Source organism: Bos indicus, chromosome 6, assembly GCF_029378745.1.
Source record: "Bos indicus isolate NIAB-ARS_2022 breed Sahiwal x Tharparkar chromosome 6, NIAB-ARS_B.indTharparkar_mat_pri_1.0, whole genome shotgun sequence".
Lineage (NCBI taxonomy): Eukaryota > Metazoa > Chordata > Mammalia > Artiodactyla > Bovidae > Bos > Bos indicus.
The window spans coordinates 58,423,748-58,451,130 of NC_091765.1; the positions used below are offsets into that span (position 1 = coordinate 58,423,748).

The following is a 27,383-nucleotide window of genomic DNA, read 5'->3' on the forward strand; positions in this document are numbered from 1 at the left end:
CTTTTCACTTTCATGCATTGGAGAAGGAAATGGCAACCCACTCCCGTGTTCTTGCCTGGAGAATCCCAGGGACGGTGGAGCCTGGTTGGCTGCCGTCTATGGGGTCGCACAGAGTCAGACACGACTGAAGTGACTTAGCAGCAGCAGCAGTTCTTATAAAGCATTACAGAAACAGAGCCACATCCATCATTTACATTTTGTGTATGGCAAGCTTTGTACTACACTGGTGGAGCTAAGTAGCTGTGGTGGAGACTGCACGGCCAGCAAAACCTAAAACATTTACTCTTTCTCTCTAAGAAAAAGTTTGCTAGGACTTCCCTGGGGCTCCAGTGGTTAGGAGTATGCCCGCCAGTGCACTGGATGCAGGTTAGATCCCTGGTCCTGGAAGATCCTACATGCCTAGGAGCAACTGAGCCCATGAGCCACAACCACTGAGCCTGCTCCAGAGCCTGTGCTCCACGACGAGAAGCCACCACTATGAGAAATCCTGTGCACCACATCTAAAGAGGAGCCCCTGCTTGCCACAACTAGAGAAAGGTTACATGCAGCAATAAAGACTGAGCCCAGCCAAAAACAATTTTTAAAACAGAATAGAAAAAGTTAGCTGTCTAAAAATAAAAGCAGAGAAGGTAAAATCTGTTATCAACTGTTTCTATAGGTGAGGACACAGAAGTTCAGAGAGTCTGAGTAAATTGTTTAAGGTCACACAGCAAGTAAAGAACCCAGCAAAAATGTCAAGCCAGGTCCATGGATTCTAGAACTCACAAGTTTTTCATGTGACCACAGGATATACATGGGAGATAAAAGTGAAGCTATCATCTATGTAATATACCATGGCTCATCTTCATACTTTTGCAGGAAGCAATCTAGTAGCTGGAATTGCCTGGATTTTCAGACACATATCAAATCCCTATTACTGACCACATTAACATCATTTTAAAAGATATTTTCAGGGATTTCCCACCATACAGTTACCTCCCACTCCTATAATTGCTTCCAGAAGGACATGACTCCTTGAGGGCTGGAGGCAGATCTTGTTCCCTGAGCCTTCAGGTAGACCTGGCACATAATAAACCCCAACACGTGCAAGTTGCAGGATATCCATTTTCAGGAATGACTTATTTTGAGAAAGATAAGTGCTTTTCACAACCACCAGATTCAGTAGAAGTTAGTATGGAAAAGCTCCCACTGTGGGGTCACTGACCACCTAGATTCAACTCCTGTGCTGTTACTTACTAGCTCTACTATTATGGGCAAGATGCCTAATCCATGTAGACTTTTATATTTTTATCTGCAAGATGAAAATCATATAGTTATTTTGATGAGATAAAATAAGACAAGTAAAGCACTTACAGCAATTCTTGGCACAGTAGGTCATCAGCCTAGACATAAGTTGTTATTATCATTGGCTAAAGTCTTTGCATCAGTGCTCAAAAACTTAAATTCATCTTTGAAGAGGCATAGAATCACACAGAAATGGAAAAGGCAGCAAAAACAAATAAACATGGAAAGGAGACAAGAGAAAGATGATGAAGAGAACAAAGAAGTCCTTCCTCTGATTTATCTCTGAAAAAATATTTTCAAAAAATCTTTTTTTATCAGTGCATAGAGATACTTGTATTCTCAGGAAAGTATCCTGCCCTACAAAGGGAAATGAGGGGAAGGAAACATTGCTCAACAATAGTTTCAGAAGACCAGCTCCAAATATTAGTACAAAGAGGCGGGTTAAAGAATTTCTAAAGCAGCACACTTAGTCGTGTTAATTATTGCATATAATAGCCAGCAATGCCCAAACTGGCCCCTCACTGAGATTCACATCATTACCCTGAAGTAATTAAGCTTCTGCCAAGATCCCACATCATTTGAATCAGTTCTACCTGGAAAAGCTATTAGAGTTATAATCATGCCCCATTTGAAGTCTTGACTTCATGAAAGTGATTGAGAGCTTGTTGAATGAGGCAAAATTTGTCTCAGCCTCCAAGGGAGGAAAGGCATGGACCTGCTGGCGATGGCAGGCATCAGTCACTGGGTTACAAGCTCGGGTCCTTTCTGCCGACTCTCAGAAATCCAATACAGAATGAGTCCCTCATGGATTCTCAGATTATTCTTGGATCACATCATTAAGATGTGATTCCCATTGATTTCCTGTTGCCTTAACTTTTTGTTTAAGTTCAACTGTAGAAGTCTGCACTTTATCTAAAATGTTGTTTAAAAAACACACACACGCACAAGATGGGGAGTGGGAACAATTGCTCAAACTCTGAATTTCTCCTCTCTCCAGGTTTCTTTTTCCTCCAGAATATAAAAGTATCCTCTTTACACACACTTTATTCTTTAGTAATTTGGGTTTATATATTAATTAAGTGATTTCAAATGATACAAAAACAGAAGTCTATGCTTTAGTTTTGTAAAATTTAGTCCTTGGAGTTGGAAAATGCATTTGTTCTCTACAATGGATTATGTATATTCTGGACCAGTTACCAGCAAAAGGAAGTGAGAGTTGCCAATATGGTTGCTATTCTGCTCTCATGACATCAGTCTTCACAACAGGCCTCTGAGAACCCCAGATGGATCCACAAAGTCTGGTACCAGCCTTCCCACATGAAACTATCAGAAAGAGAAATTAAGAAAATTCTATTTCCAATTGCATCACAAAGAATAAAATACCTAGGAATAAATCTAACCAGAAGAAATGAAAGACTTATATTCAAAAAAAACTGTAAGACTTTGGTGAAATAAATTGAAAATACAAACAAATTCATATTTATATATTAAAAGAATTAATATTGTTAAAATGACCATACTACCCAAGGCAATCTACAGATTCAATGCAATCCCTAACAAAATATCAATGGCATTTTCATAGAAATAGAAAGAATAATTCTAAATTTGTATGAAAACACAAAAGGACCCCAAATAGTCAAAGAAATTTTGAGAAAGAAGAACATAGCTAGATTCACCCACCTCACTACAATTGACCCAAATTCATTCCTTTTTATAGCTGAGCAATATTCCATTGTATATGTGTAGCACAACTTCTTTATCCTATTATACAGAGTGAAGTTAGTCAGAAAGAGAAAAACAAATATCACATATTATTACATATATGTGGAATCTAAAAAAGTACTGAAAGTGTTAGTCTCTCAGTCATATCCGACTCTTTGTGACCCCATGGACTATAGCCCTCCAGGCTCCTCTGTCCATGGAATTCTCCAGCAAGAATACTGGACTGGGTAGCCATTGCCTTCTCCAGGGGATCTTTCTAACCCATGGATCAAACCCAAATCTCCTGCATTGCTGTCAGATTCTTTACCATCTAAGCCACCAAGGAAGGCCCACTGATGAACCTATTTACCGAGAAGAAATGGAAACAAAGATATAGAGAATGGTCTGCTGGGCACAACAAGGGAAGGAGAGGGTAAGACAAGTTGAGGAAATAGCATTGTCATACTACATTATCATATGTAAAATAGGTAACTAGTGGGAACTGCTGCATAACACAGGGAGCCCAGCCTAGCATTCTGATGACCCAGAGGGGTGAAATGGAGAGGGGGGCAGGCATAAGAGGGAAGGAATATATATTTAATTATGACAGATTGATGTTGATGTGTGGCAGGGACTATCATAACATTGTAAAGCAATTATCCTCCAATTTAAAAAAGAAAAAATGAAGAAGAAGAACAAAGCTAGCGGTATCACACTCTGATTTCACACTATTCATCAAAGCTACAGTAATCAAAACAGTATCTTACTGGCACAAAAACATATACATAGATCAAAGAGATAGAATAGGGAGCCAGAAATAAACCCACACTTATATGGTCAATTAACTTGCAACAAAGATGGTAAGAATATACAATGTGGAAAAGACAACCTCTTTAATATATGGTATTGGGAACACTCAACAGTTAGAGGCAGAAGAATCAAATGGGACTACTTTCTCACACCATATACAAACAAGCAAAACTCAAAATGGATTAAAAGCTTTAACATAAGACTTGAAACCACAGAATTCCTAGAAGAAAATGTAGGCGGTGCACTCTTTGACATTAGTTTTAGCAGTATATTTTTGGATCTGTTTCCTCAGTCAAGAAAAACAAAAGTAAAAATAAACAAATGTGACTTCATCAAACTAAAAAGCTTTTGCACAGTGAAAGAAACTATGAAACAAAAAGGTATCCTACTGAATAGGAGAAGATATTTGCAAATGGTATATTTCACAAGGGGTTGATATCTAAGATACGCAAAGAACTTATACAATTCAGCATCTCCCCCCCCACACACACAAAAAAACCTGATTAAAAAATTGGCAGAGGACATGACTATGAATAGACATCTTTCAAAGAAGACACACAGATGGCCAACAGATACATGAAAAGATACTCAACGTCACTAACCATTAGTGAAATGTAAATTAAAACCACAGTGTGACACCATCTAACAGCTATCAGAATGGCTATCATCAAAAAGCATATTCAAAAGCAGAGACATTACTTTGCCAACAAAGTTTCGTCTAGTCAAGGCTGTGGTTTTTCCTGTGGTCATGTATGGATGTGAGAGTTGGACTGTGAAGAAGGCTAGCATATTCAAAAGCGTATTAGATAGCATATTCAAAAGCAGAGACATTACTTTGCCAACAAAGGTTCGTCTAGTTAAGGTTGTGGTTTTTCCTGTGGTCATGTATGGATGTGAGAGTTGGACTATGAAGAAGGCTGAGCGCCGAAGAATTGATGCTTTTGAACTGTGGTGTTGGAGAAGACTCTTGAGAGTCCCTTGGACTGCGAGGAGATCCAACCAGTCCATTCTAAAGGAGAGCAGCCCTGGGTGTTCTTTGGAAGGACTGATGCTAAAGTTGAAACTCCAGTACTTTGGCCACCTCATGCGAAGAGTTGACTCATTGGAAAAGACTCTGATGCTGGGAGGGATTGGGGACAGGAGGAGAAGGGGACGACAGAGGATGAGATGGCTGGATGGCATCACTGACTCGACGGATGTGAGTCTGAGAGAATTCTGGGAGTTGGTGATGGACAGGGAGGCCTGGCGTGCTGTGATTCATGGGGTCGAGAAGAGTCAGACACGACTGAGCGACTGATCTGATCTGATCTAATCTGATCATCAAAAAGACAATAAAAATACAAATGTTGGTGAGGATGTGGAATAAAGGGAATCCTTATGTATTGTTGACAGGAATGTGAAGTAGTGCAGCCACTGTGGAAAACAGTATGGAGATTCCTCAAAAAATTAAAAATAAGACTGTCATATGATTGAGCAATTTCACTTCTTAATATTTACTTGAAGAAAATGAAAACAGTAATTTGAAAAGATATATGAATTCCCATGTTCACTGCAGCATTATTTGCAATAGCCTAAATATGAAAACAACCTAAGTGTCCATTGATAGATGAATGGAAGAATATGTGGTGTATGTGAGCCTTCATAACGGTGGTGTATGGCATATGTACATAGATGTGTGTGTGTATATATACATATATAGGTACAGTGGAATATCACTTAGCCATAATAAATGAAATTATGTTATTTGTGACAACATGGTTGGATCTAGAGGGTATTACACTAAGTGAAATAAGTCCAACAGAGAAAGACAAATACTACATGATAATACTTACCTGTGGAATCTAAAATACAAAACAAATAAATAAACAAACAACACAAAATGAAAACTCATTCACAGATACAAAGAATAAGTGAGTGGTTACCAGAAGGAAGGGGTGTGGGAGACTGGCAAAATAGGTTAAGGAAATTTAGAGGTACAAACTTTTATTTACATGATAAATGAGTCATAGGGATATAATATATAACATAAGAAATATGGTTGATAATATTGCATTGCTTTATATGGGGACAGATGGTTACTAGATACATTGTGATGATCATTTCACAATGTATGCAAATGTCAAATCATTACGTAGCATATTTTGATACTAACATAATGTCATACATTGACTATATATCCATTTTTTAAAAAGAACCACAATAAGTATTAGAAAAAAAGAGCAGAAATGGGGACAGAATGATGACATAGATAGTATAGAAATAAATTTGTGTCCATGGTGTTCTTATAATCATTATAACAATATTATTATGTTTCTGCTTTTTAAGGTGTATAAAACATTTAAATGGATATACTTGGAAAAGATTAATATTAAGTTTGTAATCAATGTATAATTGTTTGGGAGAATCCAATTTCCTAAACTAATAGACTTTGACTTAGCTGTATGAGGAGTAGACTGTTTCAAGGAAATATTGATAATTGAAATGTTAAAAACAAAATGAAAACAAACTCACAGAAACATCCAGAATCATGTATAACCAAATATCTAGGTACGTAGCCAAGGTGACACATAAAAATTAACTATTGTGCAGTGCTTGGCACTTAGTAAGTGCTTCTCGGGTGGCACAGCGGTAAAGAATCCACCTGCCAATGCAGAACACGCAAGAGATACAGGTTCGACCCTGGAGTAGGAATGGCAACTGTCTCCAGTATTCTTGCCTGAAAAATTCCACAGACAGAGGAGCCTGGTGAGCTACAGTCCATGGGGTGGCAAAAAGTCGGACACGACTGAGAAACTGAGCACTGTAAACCAGTGAATACTATGATTACTTTTTATCATTCTTATGAGTATGAAAAAAGAGCTTTCTTTCTCTTATTGGCTCAAATGTGTTCAAACACAATTGGCATGTTCAGAGTTAAAGGGGGAAAAAATTGCATGGTCTAAATAAAGAGTAGCAAAAATGACCAAACTGTTATTAACCTAAACCATTATTTGAACCACTGTTTTTTTCTCAGAAAGCAAAGAGGAAAAAGGACTGTTACATCTGGATAAATAGTAGCTATATGACACTCCCTCTGGGGAAAAAAAAAATTATCAGTGTTACAATTCATTTGAAAAGAATGTAACCTCCTCTATTATAAGTGGCAACACTTTCTCAGATGACTAAGATGTGGTCAGACCCTCACTTCAACCCTTTGCTCTAATTAGGGTAGTTTGGCTAAAAACTTTTCATTCATGGCCCTCAATTACTCTCACTGAAACTAAATGTTCATAGGATTTAAGAGATGGAACAAACAAGAGTCATCCACTCAAGAAGATGCTACAACAGTAGGTAAAAGATGGGGCCAAGCAGGCAGGGCTCTGAGAACTCAAATTTGTTTTTAAGAAATGCTTCTTCATCTTCTCTAATATTTGTCTTCCACCTAAGATTTTATTCATTTGTAGGAAAAGTTTTATGACTTATATATATTTAAAAAAAAAAAAACCAGATTGAAGCCACTGTTTGGCCCAGCATCACGTCTGATGCTACTATGTCCCTGTCAAGTATTCATTTAGTCTATGCTGGGGAATCCCAGAGATAGATGTTTCCCTATTTTATGAAATAGCTCATTCCCTTGCATATTTTGAGAACAGAAAATGTCAGAAAGTCCTTTATTATATTGATGCCATAGACATCTTATACATGGTGATCTTACACAAACTGTTCCCTGGAGAGAAGAGAAGGAAGGGCCTGAACAAAAGAATAAGATAGGAAGGATGGGCAAAAAAAAAAGCAACAAATAATAATCTTCGGCTGTGTTTCCAAAATTTCATCACTCAATATCCAATTTTTGCCGTATCCAGCTCTAGTTAAATTTTTTTAACTTCACTAAGGTATAATTGACATACAATTGACTGCCTATATTTAAAGTATATATACTTATGAACTCATCACCACAATTGAGATGCTGAATGTATTAATCACCCCCAAGGGTTTTTTGGTGCAACGTTGTAATCTCTCACTCCCACCCCTCTCTGACCTCTGTCAGATAGAAAGATCTGCTTTCAATCACTACAGATTCGTTCGCACTTTCTGGAATTTTATGCAAATAGAATCATTCTGTATGTACATTCTTTTTGTCTGGCTTCATTAACTCAATTGTATTGAAATTCACCCATGATGTGTGTATCACTAATGCATTTCTTTTTATGACTGAGAAATTTGCCATTGTATGAGCATACTGCAATTTGTTTATCCATTCACCTATTGATGAACCTTTGAGTTCTCTTATCTATTTGACTATTATACACAGAGGTACCAGAAACATGTTTGTACCAGTCTCTGTATGGATATATGCTTTTATTTCTGTTGTATATGCAGCAATAAGATGGCTGAATCATTGAGTAGGTGTATATTTAACTTTCTAAGAAACTGTCAAATTGGTTTTCAAATTGATTGTGAAGGAAGGAAGGGAGAGAAAGAAAGGAAAAGGAAAGAATCTAGTAGCATAAACTAGTGGACTGGACCATAGGACTCCATTTAGCAAACATGCGGCAAACCTTTATCAAGGGTAGTCTGTATTTGAAGCGTCCCTGGCACTGTTCTATAAAGAAGGTGATCCCTCTTTATCAGCTGAGCTGGGTTGTGTGGGGGATCAAAAGAGTGAGAGGTGGAAGGCATCAGATTACCTACTCTTATTTTAGGTTGAACTATATTAAAGTTTTGGAGAAGGCGATGGCACCCCACTCCAGTACTCTTGCCTGGAAAATCCCATGGGCGGAGGAGCCTGGTAGGCTGTAGTCCATGGGGTCGCACAGAGTCGGACACGACCGAATCGACTTAGCAGCAGCAGCAGCAGCAGCGTATTAAACTTCGGGCTTCCCAGGTGGTCCAAGCGGTAAAAGAATCTGCCTGCCAAGAGTACGGGATGCAGGTTCAATCCCTGGGTCAGGAAGATCTTCTGGAGAAGGAAATGGCAATCCACTCCAGTGTTCTTGCTGGGATAATACCCTGGACAGCAGAGCCTGGCAGGTTACAGTACATGAGGTTGCAAAGATTTGGACATGACTGAAGTGACTCAGTCTATATGAAAGTTCTACTTTTTTTTTTAAGTCAGAAAGTGTGGAATATCTGCAGTGTCAAAAGGATTAGCCTAGTAGAGTTGCTGATAAACACCATGACCTTGGGCATAGTCCTATGACCGAGTTAACAATTCTTGAAATTTAGTGGCTGAAAATGAAGAGTATTACAGAGGAGAAAGTTGCTCAGGCATGTCTGACTCTTTGTGACCCCATGGACTATGCTATACAGTCCATGGAATTCTCCATGGAGTGGGTAGCCTTTCCCTTCTCCAGGGGATCTTCCCAACCTTGGGATTGAACCCAGGTCTCCCGCATTGCAGGTTGATTCTTTATTACCTGAGCCACCAGGGAAGCCCAGGAATACTGGAGTGGGTAGCCTATCCCTTCTCCAGGGGATCTTCCTGAACCAGTAATTGAACCAGGATCTCCTGCATTGCAGGCGGATTCTTTACCAACTGAGCTATCAGGGAAGCCTGTAGTACAGACATAGGCTAACTGCTATTACCGATAGACTCGAGAGACCAAGATGGCCCAAACACAGTAAGCTTATGCCTCCCTCATCACACAGTCCAAAGCAGCTTCAGCTTGCCAGGAGGCTCTGTTTAACACTGAGGCAGAAGTTCTCCAACTTCAGCATTCAGCTTTCAAGGTCACTCCACGTGCCCATATCTAGCAGCAGCAGAAAAAAGTATATGAGAGGTTTTTGCGGGCCAGCTCTGGGAGTGGCCCACCTCATTTTTGCTCACATTCCACTGCAAGGGAAACTGAAAAATGCCTTTTCGTTGTGTGCCAAAAAAGAAGGGAAAAAAATGTTGGTGACTGACTGGCAATCTCTGCCTAAAAAAGGAAGACTTGAAGTAAGTTGTCAACTGGGTTAAAACATAGGAGATTAGGCACATTGACCTTTAGGAGATGTCTGGCTCTGAGTCCTCAGAATTTAAGCACAAATTCTGGAAAGACAGTTTTCCAGAGAACTTATAGAATGTCAGGTTTGGAAAAAAATCTTTTAAGCCATTTTGTAAGTCAACTTTAACAGTGATTGGTGGAAAGAAAATGCGCTGTGCTACTAACTAGCCCTGTGACCTTTGGTAAGTTTTAACCTGCCTGAGACTTAGACTCCCTTTCTAACCTATGGAGGTAAAATATGTATAATTTTTAGTGTTATTCTGAGAATTTGAGATGACTGACGTCATTACGTCATAATGACACACAGTCATTATGAAATCCAGCCAAATGGCTGGCCATGCTCCGTTAAGATGTCTCCACAGGCAGGGAGCTCAATGCTTCCAGGGTAGCCCTTTTCATTTCTATGCAGAGCTGACAGCCAGGAATGCTCTTTGTCTCAAGCAAAATCTGTTTTCACCTTGAGTCCTCCTTCTACCCACTAAAACCACACAGAATGAGGGGAATCATTCTGCATGCTAGCCCTTTGGATGACTAAAAATAGCACTTGTACTCTGAGACTTCTCTTCCAGTTTCTTCTTCTATGACTCCCTCACCATTCCTGTTGATTTTATCTGAAAAACCTAGGCTTTGTATTTATGCTCTTATAATGTGATTCACTTACACTCCAAGTAAGATCTGAGTAGCACAGAGCACAGTGGGAGCACCTTCTCTTTTGTTTAAAAAATATATTAGTCAGGGTTAGGGTAACAGCTATGGTACTGTAACAGAGACTTCGAGATACGCGCATTCAAATAAGAGAAATCTATTTTTCTCTCGTGTAAGAGTCTAGGCAGGTAAAACCACAGGCAGGTGGTCCAGGAGAGGTGTGTAGCTTATTCAAGCACTAAGGTTTCTTTTACTTTCAAGGTCTTCCTGTCAGCTAGGATGTTGTCTTTATGTATGGTTACAGTTGGCTCATCAGTGCCACATCCAGGTCCCAGCCTATGTTGAAGAAGAAGTGGTAGGTGAACAAGTGTTCTTATACGGAAGCAAATACAATGCATGCTCAACACATCTGCTCTATCCATTAGTGAGAACTTAGTCACATGGTTGCAACTAGCTGCAAGGGAGATTGGGAAACGTAATTCTTCTTTGGAGGAAGGAAAAGAGGATGGAACACTGTATTTTGCTCTAACGGAAGTAGGTGCTATTACCAGGAAGAAGGGGAGAATTGATACAGAAAGAAAACTAAGAGTCTGCCATAAGAAACTGAAAAATTAAAAGGCCCTCCAATTAAAAGAAATTAGGAATAATTAGCAAGAATAAGTAAAAATTTCTAAGAATAAGTGGTGGAAAATATTAAATAGGGTGTTGGTAGCCCAGCTATGGGGTGAGCTAGAACGTAATGACAACAAATAGCTATATGCATTGAATAGTCTTTGCCTAGAAAGTGAATGACTAAAGTTGGTGGAGGCTTCCACTGGAAAGTTGTTAGAGGTTAAATGTTTTTTTAAGTCCTATATGTTACAGTTATGAAACAATCTAGTAGAAGTCATCTTTCCAAGAAAAAAAAGGTAAGAAACCTCTATGAAATGAGAAAAATGACTATCTTTCCTGTTCTCGGAGGAAGAAAGAGATTAACTGAACGAAACAGAATTTTCCAAACTCCAGTGTCAGTGATCCTGCCCTTGGTAGAATGGGCAATTTCATCTGAAAATCCCCCAAGTGTCAATAATTGAAAAAAGCAGACAAATTGGGGAAAACAAAACATTTTCATTTTGGAGTGGGATGGGAATAATTACTGTGAAATATGCTAATTGCCTAGCTTGGTTTCTGGTGGTTTCTTGAGGTTTTAAGATTTCATTTTCATGATTCATTGGCCACAAATCATCAAAAATACCAAGAAGTAAAATATGCTTTAGGCTGAATGCATAAATTCCCCCTTAGCTTTTAGTAGGACTCAAGTATTGACATTTAGAAGGAGGAATTCTTTTTATACGATAACTGCAATCAAGCCTTAACATTATTACTGAAAAATACACCTCCAAGTGTACATACCCTATTGAACAGTAGTGAATTCAGCAAAATCATCTCATTTTTTAAAAAAGGATGCTCTACTCATCAATTTCTTTTCCATGGGGATGGTCCTGATCCCTGTCTCCTGTACAATGTCACGAACCTCATTCCACAGTTCATCAGGCACTCTGTCTATCAGATCTAGTCCCTTAAATCTATTTCTCACTTCCACTGTATAATCATAAGGGATTTGATTTAGGTCATACCTGAATGGTCTAGTGGTTTTCCCTACTTTCTTCTATTTAAGTCTGAATTTGGCAATAAGGAGTTCATGGTCTGAGCCACAGTCAGCTCCTGGTCTTGTTTTTGCTGACTGTATAGAGCTTCTCCATCTTTGGCTGCAAAGAATATAATCAATCTGATTTCGGTGTTGACCATCTCGTGATGTCCGTGTGTAGAGTCTTCTCTTGTGTTGTTGGAAGAGGGTGTTTGCTATGACCAGTGCGTTTTCTTGGCAAAACTCTATTAATCTTTGCTCTGCTTCATTCCGTATTCCAAGGCCAAATTTGCCTGTTACTCCAGGTGTTTCTTGACTTCCTACTTTTGCATTCCAGTCCCCTATAATGAAAAGGACATCTGTTTTGGATGTTAGTTCTAAAAGGTCTTGTAGGTCTTTATAGAACTGTTCAACTTCAGCTTCTTCAGCATTACTGGCTGGGGCATAGACTTGGACTACTGTGATACTGAATGGTTTTCCTTGGAAATGAACAGAGATCATTCTGTCGTTTTTGAGATTGCATCCAAGTACTGCATTTTGGACTCTTGTTGACCATGATGGCTACTCCATTTCTTCTAAGGGATTCCTGCCCACAGTAGTAGATATAATGGTCATCTGAGTTAAATTCACCCATTCCAGTCCATTTTAGTTCACTGATTCCTAGAATGTCAACGTTGACTCTAGCCATCTCCTGTTTGACCACTTCCAATTTGCCTTGATTCATGGACCTGACATTCCAGATTCCTATGCAATATTGCTCTTTACAGCATCGGACCTTGCTTCTATCACCAGTCACATCCACAACTGGGTATTGTTTTTGCTTTGGCTCCATCCCTTCATTCTTCCTGGAGTTATTTCTCCACTGATCTCCAGTGGCATATTGGGCCCCTACTGACCTGGGGAGTTCCTCTTTCAGTATCCTATCATTTTGCCTTTTCAAGACCATCCCCATGGAAAAGAAATGCAAAAAAGCAAAATGGCTGCCTGAAGAGGCTTTACAAATAGCTGTGAAAAGAAGAGAAGTGAAAAGCAAAGGAGAAAAGGAAAGATATAAGCATCTGAATGCAGAGTTCCAAAGAATAGCAAGAAGAGATAAGAAAGCCTTCCTCAGCAACCAATGCAAAGAAATAGACAAAAACAACAGAATGGGAAAAACTAGAGATCTCGTCAAGAAAATTAGATACCAAGGGAACATTTCATGCAAAGATGGGCTCAATAAAGGACAGAAATGGTATGGACCTAACAGAAGCAAAAGATATTAAGAAGAGATGGCAAGAATACACAGAAGAACTCTACAAAAAAGATCTTCACAACCAAGATAATGACGATGGTGTGATCACTCACCTAGAGACAGACATCCTGGAATGGGAAGTCAAGTGGGCCTTAGAAAGCATCACTATGAACAAAGCTAGTGGAGGTGATGGAATTCCAGTTGAGCTATTTCAGATTCTGAAAGATGATGCTGTGAAAGTGCTGCACTCAATATGCCAGCAAATTTGGAAAACTCAGCAGTGGCCACAGGTCTGGAAAAGGTCAGTTTTCATTCCAATCCCAAAGAAAGGCAATGCCAAAGAATGCTCAAACTACCGCACAATTGCACTCATCTCACATGCTAGTAAAGTAATGCTCAAAATTCTCCAAGCCAGGCTTCAGCAATATGTGAACCGTGAACTTCCTGATGTTCAAGCTGGTTTTAGAAAAGGCAGAGGAACCAGAGATCAAATTGCCAACATCTGCTGGATAATGGAAAAAGCAAGAGAGTTCCAGAAAAACATGTATTTCTGCTTTATTGACTATACCAAAGCCTTTGACTGTGTGGATCACAATAAACTGTGGACAATTCTGAAAGAGATGGGAGTACCAGACCACCTGACCTGCCTCTTGAGAAACCTGTATGCAGGTCAGGAAGCAACAGTTAGAACTGGACATGGAACAACAGACTGGTTCCAAATAGGAAAAGGAGTACGTCAAGGCTGTATATTGTCACCCTGCTTATTTAACTTATATGCAGAGTACATCATGAGAAACGCTGGGCTGGAAGAAGCACAAGCTGGAATCAAGATTTCCAGGAGAAATATCAATAACCTCAGATATGCAGATGACACCACCCTTATGGCAAAAAGTGAAGAGGAACTAAAAAGCCTCTTGATGAAAGTAAAAGAGGAGAGTGAAAAAGTTGGCTTAAAGCTCAACATTCAGAAGACGAAGATCATGGCATTTGGTCCCATCACTTCATGGGAAATAGATGGGGAAACAGTGGAAACAGTGTCAGACTTTATTTTTGGGGGCTCCAAAATCACTGCAGATGGTGACTGCAGCCATGAAATTAAAAGACACTTACTCCTTGGAAGGAAAGTTATGACCAGTCTAGATAGCATATTGAAAAGCAGAGACATTACTTTGCCAACAAAGGTCTGTCTAGTCAAGGCTATGGTTTTTCCGTGATCATGTATGGATGTGAGAGTTGGACTGTGAAGAAAGCTGAGTGCTGAAGAATTGATGCTTTTGAACTGTGGTGTTGGAGAAGACTCTTGAGAGTCCCTTGGACTGCAAGGAGATCCAACCAGTCCATTCTAAAGGAGATCAGTCCTGGGATTTCTTTAGAAGGAATGATGATAAGCTGAAACTCCAGTACTTTGGCCACCTCATGTGAAGAGTTGACTCATTGCAAAAGACTCTGATGCTGGGAGGGATTGGGGGCAGGAGGAGAAGGGGACGACAGAGGGGAAGATGGCTGGACTCATGTCCATCCATCCACCTCATGTGTCCATCCATCCACCTCATGTGAAGAGTTGACTCATTGCAAAAGACTCTGATGCTGGATCATGGACATGAGTCTGAGTGAACTCCGGGAGTTGGTGATGGACAGGGAGGCCTGGTGTGCTGTGATTCCATTGGTGATGGACAGGGAGGCCTGGTGTGCTGCGATTCATAGGGTCACAAAGAGTCGGACATGACTGAGTGACTGAACTGACTGACTGACTCATTAATTTAATTGATTTTAAAGGAGAGCAGCAAAGGCTAAGTGACCACATATTACATATGTTCTCCACTGTAATATTATAGCTGATGGTTAGTGTAATGGCAAGAAACAACGTCTGAGAAGGTAGCATGTACTAGGCTGGACTGAGAGTATGTGTCCTCATTGGCAAAATTTCCCTGGGCAAACTTTCAATTTGAATCACTTTCAGAAAAGAATAGAAGTTATCAAATCTGAAATCATTCTTTGGAATGGGGAAGTCCCCATTCTTGAGCAAAAGCACAAAAGATTTTGAAATTTGTAAATTAATGCAAAGGCAATTACTACAGGAGGGTTTAGTTCACTTCTCTTGTCATCTGCTCTGTGAGATTTCTTTCTTTTTTTCCCCCAAAGGTAATTCTCAACAGCCTCCTTCTAGAACTGGCTTTGAAGTCCTCTGCACACCTGTGTAGATTATAAAGCAGGGAGCAGAGCTTCCACACCCAAACTCTAAATTTACAATGCAGCATGAAGTTAAGACATGCCCCCTAGCATCTTGTTTAAAAGTTAAACCCAAGCTCGATATAATCTCCTGCAATGGTTAACCCTTGCCCAGATTGAGCACATAGTCCCCGTGCTGGAGAAAGAGGATAGACTCTGCTTCTATAAGCAGTAACTCTTTCCTCAGAGACACATAACATAGATCCTGAGTGAATGACTTTTGTGATAGGTGCTCTCAGAACATTATAAAGAATTTGACTGTCCCTTATTCTTTCCCTGGGGGCCAAGAGTGACAAAATGCATCCACCTGATAGTTTCCTCCACCCCTTTGGCTTCTCGGACTTTGAATTAACATGTTAATGACACTCTTGGGGGATAAAGGGACAGTTTCTCTTACCAACATTACCTGAGCCACAGCCTTTACCTTATTCTCTTTCTCCTCAGGTATCCCCACCCCTTATCCTGAGTGAAAGCATTGGAGACTAGCCTTATTTCCTGCTGTAGGTGCAAGGATGGGATTGAAGGATCCCAGAAAGAGTGCAAGAGGCTGGAACCAAAAAAGCTGGGACAAAACATTGGGGCTTGGGTTGGCTTGAGTTGGGAGAATTCTAGGACCAGGCGTCGGGGGCAATGAAGGGTCAGAGAGCTGACAGGACTGGGCAGGCAGAGACAAGGGAAGAATAGCCAGGAGAAATTGGTTGAGAGCCAAATGTTGGCCCTAGGCAGGAAGTCCCTCACATCCTTCCAGCTGGGGTGGGACCAGACCCTGGGCTTAGCCAGCCTCAGCCTTGCAGGTGCTGGCAGGGACGCAGCTGCACCTGGCTCGAGTGGGTGTGTAGGTGGGAACTACAGATAGGCACCTGGTTTCTGGCTACACACTTGGCTCTGATCCAGTGCCACTCCCTGACCCCATAAACCACGAACTCTCTGGCTCTTGCCTTGGAGTCCAAGGAGTCCTCTTCCTAGCCGGTTTCTCAGTTTGGGTTTTATCTTGTGATTTTGGCTTTGCCATAGCTCCTGATTGTTGTCGTTCAGTTCATTTGCTCAGTTGTGTCTGACTCTTTGCAACCCCATGGACTGTAGCACGTCAGGCCTCCCTGTCCCTCACCATTTCCTGGAGTTTGCCCAAATTCGTGTCCATTGAACTGGTGATGCCATCCAACCATCTCCTCCTCTGCTGCCCTCTTCTCCTTCTGCCTTCAATCATTCCCAGCAACAGGGTCTTTTCCAATGAGTCAGTTCTTCACATCAGGTGGCCAAAGTATTGGAGCTTCAGCTTCAGCATCAGTCCTTCCAATGAATGCTCAGGGTTGGTTTCCTTTAGGATTGACTGGTTTGGACTCCTTGCAGCCCAAGGGACTCTCAAGAGTCTTCTCCTAGCTTGTTCCTAATTTCATCCTCTGTGTCTAAGATCAAGCCTACTCCTGTTCCTGATCAGGCTTATAAGGACCCTTCCTGAGTTCTTTCCTCATTGGACCCCAGATTCTAGTTTCAGCCTCTAGTTAAGATGAATCTCTAAGTGGTAGGTACCATCTTGTTATCAAGAATTATTTTTTTTTTAATCTTTCTCTCAGTTTACTATTTGAACTCTTGGATCTAACCTTTATGCATGGGAAGAGATCATGACATAAAGAAGACTTGGTCAGCATCCCAAATCTTAGAACCCTCAATCAGCTCATACCACAAGACCCCTGGGAGATAGCTTTCTCTTTGTCCCCCCACCCTTCTCTGGCCTCCTCTCTGGTGGGCCATGAGCCTTTTGACCCTCCTATGGAGGTAGCCTGGGAGGCTGACCCCTAGGTTGGTTCTAGGACTGCAGCTCCCCATCTCAACCCCTTACCCACCAAGATGGAGGTAGCCTCCATCCAGCCTGTCTTCCTGCACCTGCCTTAGAACATGGACTCAAACATGATACAGAGAAGACAGAACCAAGATTATTCAACACACTATTTTTATTATAAATTTTATTTCCTCCAACCATTATATGTACTATTCTGTAGAATAGTATAATCTTACAAAATCCATTGTCAATTATGTCCATTTCAGACTTTCCCATCTTTGTGAATAGAATTGCTGTTACTAGGAAAAAATGCACATATAGAGATAATTTGCACACAGTTGGGGGGCTTCCCTGGTGGGTCAGCTGGTAAAGAATCTACCTGCAATGAGGGAGACCTAGGTTCGATCCCTGGGTTGGGAAGATCCCCTGGAGAAGGGAATGGCTACCCACTCAGTATTCTGGCCTGGAGAATTCCATGGACTGTATACGCCATGGGGTTGTAAAAAGTCCGACATGACTGAATGACTCTCACACTCAAGGTGCCCATGTAGCCCTAGGAGCCCCTCCATGAACCCTGGGTTTAGATCAGGTTAAGTTATACCTTCTAACCTTGGTCAGTTGACCTTTAGATACTTTCATGAGGCCTTTGCTGTTCATTTTGATCCAAAACAATTTTCCACAAGTTCTCTGGGCTCTGCACAGCCCTTCTTTCCAGTTCCTCTCTGTACAGTCACACCTACATTATCATCATCAACACCATCTTCATTATTAACGTCATTCCACCTGGGCTTCATCTTACCCCCTAGACCTTTTCTAGGAGACATGTTATTAGTAGCAGAAATCTAAATTTATTGACTTGAAGCTTAAAGGCACCCTCTTTAAGAAAGAGAGTATAAAAATATCTTACCATTGCAAATTTTGCCCCACCCCTCAAATCTATGTATGTATGTATATATATGTGTGTGTGTGTGTGTTAATATATAACGAAACATACACTGAGGTCCCATACATGACCTGGATAAGATCTATGAAAGTGAGGGGCCCAAAGATCAAGCCTCACTGTCTCCATGGTAAGTCCATCTCTGTATATTAGCCTGTAAGAGGCCCACAGAAGGATGGCCTGCTCGGTGACTCTCCATCATTTGGAAGGTTAGTGACTATTTCTTTTACATACAACTCAGAGCTACTATAACTTCATGTCTGTAAGAAAGCCTGCACCTGACTGTCAAGCACGGCAGTGACAGCTTATGATGATTAATTAGATTTTTAATTAATGCCTCACCACTTAATTAAGAAGGATCCCTTGGAGTAAAATCCCAACTAAATATTCTTTCTTTTATTAATGCTCCGTGCCTGATAGCAGAGGAAACGATAAGAGAAAGTGTGTGATATGTGTTGGTTTTTATTCTCCCTAGAGGTCATAAAGATAGTATCAGAACAGCTGTATGGGTTCTAATTTCTTTCTGTAAAATGTTCTCATTCTGTGGATTGCCTGGTGTCTTTTCTCTGGGATTCATTTTCATTTTTCAGCTCCTTTTCATCCAGAAACATTTACTGAGCCATTACTACATACTGGGCGTTGTTATAGATGCTCTATAGATTGAAAGAGGGTAACTGCTGTCTCTGCCTTCTGGGGAACCCTGGACCCAGAGAGGCAGCACCAGGGTGAAAAGATAACTAGGACAATGACCTAAGAAATGACCATGAACAGGGCTTGAAACTCCCTGTGGTAACAGTTCTCCAAGAAGAATCCCAAAGCTGGCTTGAGTTGTCATAGTGTCTTTGTGGACCAAGCCCAGTGCTGGACACTTTACACCCATTAATTATCACTATTTAGAGCAGAGGACGGAGAAGGCAATGGCACCCCACTCCAGTACTCTTGCCTGGAAAATCCCATGGATGGAGGAGCCTGGTAGGCTGCAGTCCATGGGGTCGCTAGGAGTTGGACACGACTGAGCAACTTCACTTTCACTTTTCACTTTCATGCATCGGAGGAGGAAATGGCAACCCACTCCAGTGTTCTTGCCTGGAGAATCCCAGGGACGGGGGAGCCTGGTGGGCTGCCGTCTATGGGGTCGCACAGAGTTGGACACGACTGAAGCGACTTAGCAGCAGCAGCAGCAGAGCAGAAGACAATGAAGCATTGAGTACCTTGCCCATGATCCTTGCCCTGGTCAAACCCCATTGCTAAATCCTCACACCACACTGGGTTGGTGGCCTGTCATTACACACATACACATCCCTTATAATAACTGTTCAACAGCCTCTCCACTACAGGTCCCATCAGAGGAGGGATTGTGTGTCTGCCTTGGTCACCACTGTATCCTCAGCACTTGGCACAGACCAGCATAACAACTCAATCAATGTTTGGTGAGTGAATTGATGGAATGAGGGGAGGAAGGAGAGGGAAAGCAAGCAAAGGGAAGAAGCAAAAAAGAGAGGAAGGATGGAAAGAAAGGAGGGAGAAATTGAAAAGCAGCAAAGCCGTGATTCTGGTCTAGGTCTGACTCCTTTGACAGTCCACATTCTTTCTGCTCTACCACACTGCCCTTCAGGATCATCAATGAGTGTGTGCATAGACTCAGAATGACTGGGAGGGAAAATACTCTCCCACGTGTAGCCTGCTTGAGAAGGCTGCAAATCATTGTCCTTCTGTGATGGTCATCAGGTCAGCAGGAGCAACACCCACAGTGGAATATGTCCCCAGTCTCTGGGGTGCCACACCACCTGTCCAGTCATGCTGGTCCCCTCTTCTAGGCTGAGTCAGTCCCAGCCTCCCCATGCACTTGGCCTCCAGAGAGGCACTGAAGCCCTGTCTATCCAGCTCAATGTGGAAAAATTCCTTGTTCTCTTTGCTCAGCCAAATCAAGATGGGCAGTTCGCTAAAGAAATTTTTACTAATGAAACTAAAAAAGGAAAGAGAAAAATAGTTTCCCAGAAGACTAAAATTGGATGAGCTTACCGAGTATATTTTGCTAAATCATGCGTACCTAAGCTCAGAGTGGTAGCACAACTCACAGGGCCAACTTTCAGATTTTGTTCCTTTATCCTACCTACCTGGGCTGAATGCTAAAATTAAATATTCAGAGCATTTCTCTCCTATGATAATTAGATTGTTGACAAGTCTTTCCAATCTAGTGGGAGCCCAAATCTCTATCAGAACCTACTCCCTGATCCTCCCACTCACACCCAGACTGTCTTCACTGGCTCTGAGCTGTGGTAAGTTCTCTCCTTTGCAACCAGGGTCAGTTTCAGGGGTGTTTGACCCATACAATTGCTCAAGGCCCCTTGCTCAGAAGGGCCTCTTGCCTGGGGTTTAATGCTCACCAGTTGCTGTCTTGAAATTCCTAATAATTTTATCTTTGAGTTTATATTTTGGAAGTGAAGCCATAAAATAACTTGTTCTCAAGGGCTTCTCCAGTGGCTCAGCTGGTAAAGAATCTGCCTGCCAATGCAGGAGATGCAAGAGGCTCAGGTTTGATCCCTGGGTCAGGAAGATCCCCCAGAGAAGGAAATGGCAAGTCACTCCAGTATTCTTGCCTGGAAAATTCCATGGACAGAGGAACCTGGTGGGTTACAGTCCATAGGGTTGCAAAGAGTCAGACTTGACTGAGCACGCACAGGCACAGCCAAGGAGTTGATAAAATGGTAGATCCAGGATTCAAACCCAGATCTGGGATGTTCCCTTAACCAATATGCTCGGAGATAGAAGGGCTCAGAGGAGAAATAACTCAGAGCTGGCATGGACAGGGAAGCGATTGCAGAGAGGGAGGGACCCAAAACAGGATATGGATAAAGGAGAGGCTTTAGGAAGAAAAAAGAGAGAAAGAGAGCTGCCGAATCAGAAACCCTGAAAGTGAGCTCAGCAATCTGTCTTAACAGCTATATGCTCAAGTTTGAGAACCGCCAAGTTTGTTAATGCATTTCAAGTGCTTAGAAAACTGTGCTTGGCACTCTAATGCTTCCTCAGTATGAAACAGTATTAATAGCTGCAGGCCCACAGATCATCACCTGCGGCTTTGACCCCACCCAGGTCCTGCCCTGGTTTCCTGAGTCCCTTAGGGGTCTCCACCCTGATGATGTGTGGCATCCGTCTTCCTGCGTGTTTCTTCAGGCCTTCCGTAACCTCCCCTGACCAGTTTGCCCAGCCCGGGGAGCTGCTGGCCCAGCTGCATGCTGGGCCTAGAGGCTGTCCTGAAGCTCAACTTACCTGGTGGAGCCACACCCTTTCCAGGTCCAGTCTTGGCAAAAATGGTCTTTCCTTAGGTGAACCTGGCTCTTGCCTAGGGCTTTGCTTGTGAAAATGCCTCTCCATGACTTAAGCCACCTTCTGGGCCATGCAGGAGGACTCAGAGCTAGGGTGGTGCCTCAAATATGTTCCTTCTTCACTCAAGCAAAGCTGTTTTGCATGAACTAAATAAAATAAATGGATGTGGTTTTTGTTTGTTTGTTTTTACTAATTGGGGAGACATCAGTTTGGACCATTTCATCTATAGAATCCATTGACTTAGCTATTGTCAACTATTTGTTGTTGACCCCATAACTGCAGCATGCCAGGTTTCCCTGTCCTTCAGTATCTCCCGGAGTTTGGTCAGACTCAGGTCCACTGAGTTGATGATGCCACCCAAACATCTCATACTCTGTTGTCCACTTCTCCTCTTGCCCTCAATCTTTCCCAGCAAGAGAGTCTTTTTCAGTGAGTTGGCTTTTGGTATCAAGTGGCCAAAGTATTGGAGTTTCAGCTTCAGCATCAGTTCTTCCAATGAATATTCAGTGTTGATTTCCTTTAGGATTGACTGGTTTGATCTCCTTGCTGTGCAAGGGACTCTCGGGAATTTTCTCTAGCACCACAATTCAAAAGCATCAACTCTTCAGTGCACAGCCTTTATGATCCAACTCTCACATCCATACAGGACTACTGGAAAAACCATAGATATGACTATATGGATCTTTGTCAGCAAGGTGATATACACATTAACAAATAAAAACTACATTTAAGTGTTTAGATTTAAAAGGTGTATAACATCACTTTGCTGCCAAAGTAATGGTGGCAACATGAATAAGCTTCATTGACCTGGGACATAAGAAAAAAATACTACCAACGCTCACTCAGCAATATCTCCATCTCCATCTAGATGTCTACTTCCTGGAGCCACTCTTCTGAAAGTACTCCCAAATGGGGTTTTGAGAGTCCTAGAGACAGAATACTAGAAATAGCCAACTTTAATCAGGGCTAGATGAAGAGCCAGCTTCACGGGCACCATTTTGAAATTTTTCATAATTTTTGAAGAAGCCCACATTTTCATTTTGCACTGGGCGAAATTACACAGCTGGTTTTGTTAAGACATCTGGGTAGAAGGGGGAAAGAACGAACCAAGAAACAAAAATCGGAATTGCAAATCAAACTCTCCATCAGCTTCCTCTCTCAGGTTGCTGACTTTAACCTCCATGACCCCCAATGGAAAGTATCACTTCGTGAGACTTCAGTGTGCCACCTGGTAGTAATGAAGAGTGTGAACTTGGATAGACCTGGAGCCTCACAGATCTGGGGAGCCAAGGGTCAGCCATGGCGACTCTTAGCAAGATCCCCAATCACCTTGCACCTCTGTTTTCTCATCTATACAGTAGCAAACCCAATAAAACATGCTTTTTATAGGCCCCAGAGGGATACTGTGAGACTCGATAGAGGAAAAGAGGGTAGAGAGCCCAGTAGACACTGGACACATAGTGAGTGCTTAGTGAACAATAACTTTAAATATGGAAGGTTATACTCTCACCAGAGTTCTTTGGTAGGGTAAGAGTAGAAAATTTGTGTCAGATGATGCAAAAAAGGCGAACTTCGTGACTTTGACTTCTCTGTTCCAGAAGTGATCTTACTCTTACTACCTATTGCTGCTGGTCTGAACGTTTTGCTGCTGCTGTTGCTTTCATTTTGATGAAATATATCATAATGGGAGCCTAAGCTTTTGACCTTAAATTCGAAGTGAGAAGAATTTTGTAGAAGATAGGAATGGGAGTGGGTGGAACTATGGGGAAATGTTCCATAAAGGAGGCTGGTGAACCAAACTCTAACCAGACATTGTCATGGCAGCATATAGGATTTGTTGTTGGTGTTCAGTTGCTGAGTTGTGTCTGACTCTTTGTGACCCCATGGACTGCAGCACACCAGGCTTCCCTGTCCATCATCAACTCCAAGAGCTTGCTTATATTCATGTCTATTGAGTCAGTGATGCCATCCAACCATCTCATCCTCTGTCATCCCCTTCTCCTCCTGCCTTCAAACTTGTCCAGCATCAGAGTCTTTTCCAATGAGTCAGCTCTTCACATCAGGTAGCAAAGTATTGGAGTTTTAGCGTCAGCATCAGTCCTTCCAAGGAATATTCAGGACTGATTTCTTTTAGGCTGGACTGGTTTGATCTTGCATTTCAAGGGCTTCTCAAGAGTCTTCTCTGACACCACAGGTCAAAAGCATCAGTTCTTCAGTGCTCAGCTTTCTTTATAGTCCAACTCTCACATTCATATGATTACTGGAAAAACCATTAACTTTGACTAGATGGACCTTTGTTGGCAAAAGTTATGTCTCTACTTTTTAATATGCTTTCTAGGTTGGTCATATCTTTTCTTCCAAGGAGTCTTTTAATTTCATGGCTGCAGTCACCATCTGCAGCAATTTTGGAGCCCCCCAAAATAAAGTCTGTCACTGTTTCCATTGTTTCCCCATCTATTTGCCATGAAGTGATGGGACCAAATGCCATGATCTTAGTGTTTTGAATGTTGAGTTTTAAGCCAGCTTTTTCACTCTCCTCTTTTACTTTCATTAAGAGGCTCTTTAGTTCTTCTTTGCTTTCTGTCAAAAGGGTGGTGTCATCTGCTTATCTGAGGTTTTTTATATTTCTCCCAGCAATCTTGATTCCAGTTTGTGCTTCATCCAACCCAGCATTTTGCATGACTGACTCTGCATATAAGTTAAATAAGCAGAGTGATAATATAGAGCTTATTTATATGACAGACTCCTTTCCCAATTTGGAACCAGTCCATTGTTCCATGTCCAGTTCTAAATGTTGCTTCTTGACCTGCATATAGATTTCTCAGGAGGCAGGAAAGGTGGTCTGGTATTCCCATCTCTTGAAGAATTTTCCACAGTTTGTTGTGATCTACACAGTCAAAGGCTTTGTTGTAATCAATAAAGCAGAAGTAGACGTTTTTCTGGTTCTCTTGCTTTTTCTATGATCCAATGGATGTTGGCAGTTTGATCTCTGGTTCCTCTGCCTTTTCTAAATCCAGCTTGAACATCTGGAAGTTCATGATTCATGTACTGTTAAAGCCTTGCTTGGAGAATTTTGAGCATTACTTTGCTAGCGTGTGAGATGTGTGCAATTGCACAGTAGTTAGAACATTCTTAGGCATTGCTTTTCTTTGGGATTGGAATGAAAACTGACCTTTTCATTGTGGCCCAGCGGGTAAAGAATCCGCTTGTGATGCAGGAGACCTGGGTTCAATCCCTGGGTTGGGAAGATCCCCTGAAGAAGGGAAAGGCTACCCACTCCAGTATTCTGGCCTGGAGAATTCCATGAACTGTATAGTATAGTCCATGGGGTCACAAAGAGTCGAACATGACTAAGTGACTTTCACTTTCACTATGTCCCAAAATGTCCATTGAGTCAGTGATGACATCCAACCATCTCATCCTCTGTCTCCCCCTTTTCCTCCTTCCCTCAATCTTTCCCAGCATCAAGGTCTTTTTCAATGAGTTGGCTCTTTACATTAGGTGGCCAAATTATTGGAGCTTCATCATCAGTCCTTCCAAGGAATATTCAGGGTTGATTTCCTTTAGTACTGACTGGTTTGATCTCTGTACAATCCAAGGAACTCCCACAAGTCTTCTCCAGTACCACAATTGGAAAGCACCAATTCTTGGGCACTCAGTCTTCTTTATGGTCCAACTCTCACATCCATACCTGACTATTGGAAAAACCATAGCTTTGACTAGACGGACCTTTGTTGGCAAAGTCTCTGCTTTTTAATACTCTGTCTAGGTTTGTCATCGCTTTCCTTCCAAGCAGAAAGTGTCTTTTAATTTCATGGTCGCAGTTACTGTCCACAGTGATTTTGGTGCCCAAGAAAATAAAACCTGTCACTGCTTCCACTTTTTCCCCTTCTATTTGCCATGAAGTGATGGGACTGCATGCCATAATCTTAGTTTTTTGAATGTTGAGCTTCAAGCCAGCTTTTTCACTCTCATCTTCCACCCTCATCAAGAGGCTCTTCAGTTCCTCTTTGCTTTCTACCAGGATCTGGCCCCCTATAAATGTGACCAGCTTCATAGTTTACATTATCCTTAGGATCTAAGGAGTTAGGGAGAGGTTGGAGTATCTATCTTCATTTGCTAAGCAGAACCTCTTTTGACAGGTTTTGACTAGGGATACAGGTTTGCCTTCTCCTGCATCAGGACGCCGGGAGGTCAGAGTGAGCCCAGAGGTTAGAGAAAATGGTGGCGGTTATTGTGATGCTCTTCCTCCCCCCCGCAACCACCACCTCTTCCTCTGTGGCTGGAGAAGGAGAGGGATTGGCTAGCCAGAAAGACTGAGTTGCCTCCCAAGGTCTTCTCTCAAAGGGTACATTTACCTCTGTCCGTTACAAACAAAAAGATCTATGCAAAATAAAAATGTTAAATCCTTAGTGTTCCTTCATCATAGGGCTTGAAAGTTGGAAGGACCTCTCAGTCTCATCTCCTTTGCCAGTGAAAATTCTTAGGCAAGAGGGAGGCCATCTTGGAGGATGTTTACAGCAGTGCCTCCCAGGAAGTTAGCTGAGGAGTCAGGCTGATGAAGCACCTGATGTGCCAGGTGGCCACACATTATGCTTGTTAATCACATTATTCACGGTGAGACTCCAGGGATATTCATGTGGATGACATACGTAGTGCTGATATAATCTCAAGTGTTTCAGTGAGAACATTTTAAAAGGCACTGTAAAGCTTTTTAGACATAAATAGAGCCAGGTTCTTAAAGCATCAAAATTGCTAAATACTACCTTGATGACGCTAAAACAGTAAAGTTTCAGAGGTTCCTAAGTTAAAATATCCAAGTGAACACTTAATTGGTGTTAAAGGGAAAGCAACCAGTTAACACCCTGATGTTGACAGTCAGAAATTTTCATGATGTAGCTTCCCCATCCCTGGGCACTATCTATAGAATTTAAGAGACTCAGAGACTGTCTAGCCAAGCCCTGATTCATTACCCCCAACCCCACCCTCAGCCCCCAGAAGAAAAAGCTCAGAATTTCCCAAAGCAGCCCAACCATAGCTACTGCATATCCCACTCAATCACTTAACCTTCTGGTGTGCCCCCCATCTCTGAATGTTGTTCTACCAAGTTGGGTCACTTACATTGTAACTTTACCTTTAAAGGCAGATGCATGATCCTGGGCCCTTCTTGACTTACATCCATATTCACGTCATTTTGCTTAAAGACACTTTTTGAGTTGGCACTGAGCTTTCCAAGTGGCTGAAGTTCCATAAGACCAATCTCAATTTTCCAACTCTTCTCCCTTTTCAACCCAGAATAATGTCTATTTTTGCTCATTTTAGCAATGACCTGTTTAATGGGAGCTGAATGACTGTGTTGTGTAGTCAGGAGTCCGAGCTGGCAGACTCCATCTACAAAGAAATGGCATAAAGAAACACTGTTCTAGATCAAGCACCTTGCACATGAGGGTAATCCCCTCCCCTCTCCCCATTTCCCCCTCCCCTCTCCCTCCTTCCCACTCTCCCCTCCCCCAGGGATTGGTACACAGGGTTAAACTGTTTGCTAACATCTCCATCTGATTTTCCCGGTTTCCTATTTGCCTCCAGGAAATCTGGCTACATGAAAACAAGGTTTATATTTTCCAAGAGACAGGTGATAAAATGATGAACTCTTCTTTTTCATTTTGGGCACTTGTTTGGCACAGGATCCCCACCCCCAAAACCTTGCTTTTCCACAAACACCTCCTGGAATTGCTAAATAATTATTTCTCTGAGATGAGAACAATATGAGGAAGACATACTTAGATCTAGCAGATAATGAAATAGCCAGGTTAGACTTAATTCTTCTTAGAACTCTTCATACA

General features: G+C 41.7%; 1 protein-coding gene across 1 annotated transcript in view; it reads right to left on the reverse strand.

Moving 5' to 3' along the window:
* Nucleotides 1–27,383, reverse strand: part of LOC139183616 (putative uncharacterized protein FLJ13197) — a 221,471-nt gene continuing 194,088 nt past the window's right edge. Inside the window, exon 7 of the transcript XR_011567154.1 lies at nucleotides 1–26,931. The gene's annotated coding sequence lies outside the window, so the exon portion shown is untranslated. The remainder of the gene's footprint in view (nucleotides 26,932–27,383) is intronic.